Source organism: Phalaenopsis equestris, unplaced genomic scaffold, assembly GCF_001263595.1.
Source record: "Phalaenopsis equestris unplaced genomic scaffold, ASM126359v1 Scaffold000649, whole genome shotgun sequence".
NCBI lineage: Eukaryota > Viridiplantae > Streptophyta > Magnoliopsida > Asparagales > Orchidaceae > Phalaenopsis > Phalaenopsis equestris.
Window position 1 is genome coordinate 303,380 of NW_018165089.1, and position 751 is coordinate 304,130.

Sequence of the window (751 nt, forward strand, 5' to 3'; positions counted from 1 at the left end):
CAATCAACTAAATTCCAATCAACTAAAAAGAAATGGTGAGAAGTTAGAAGATGGGGCTATCATGGAAAAGATCATCTGATCTTTAGATTCAAAATTTGATAGTATCACAACCATTATCGAAGAGACGAAGGACTTATAAGTCATGACGATAGAGCAACTTCTGGGTTCATTGCAAGTCCATGAAGAAAAGAAGAAGATGAATGAAGAGATTGTCTAACAACTTCTCAAGACAAATCTCCAACAAACTCAGAAAGATGAAAGCTTCAACAACATTAGAAGCCACAATAGAGGACGAGGACAAAGTCATGCTAGCAAGCAAGGATGGAGTACCAAAAATAACTATGAGAAAGGAGAAAGATCTACAAAAGAACGTGGTCAAGGGCACTCAAATTCGAGGTATGATAAATCTCAAATTAAGTGTTATAATTGTAACAAGTTCGGGCATTATGCGAAAGAATGTAGAACACCTAAGTACAAAGTGAATGAAGCAACAAAATGGAGTAGCGGAATGGAAGAATAGAACCATCCTCAACATGACAAGGAGCATGTTAAAAAGCAAGAGATTGCCGAAGGAGTTTTGGGCAGAAGCGGTTGCATGTGTTGTTTATTTGGCTAACCGATCACCAACAAGAAGTGTGTTGGGAAAGACACCACAAGAAGCATGGAGTGGAAGGAAGCCTGGCATCTCTCATCTACGAGTTTTTGGATGCATAACTCATGTACACATACCCGACGAGAAAAGAAGTAAGCT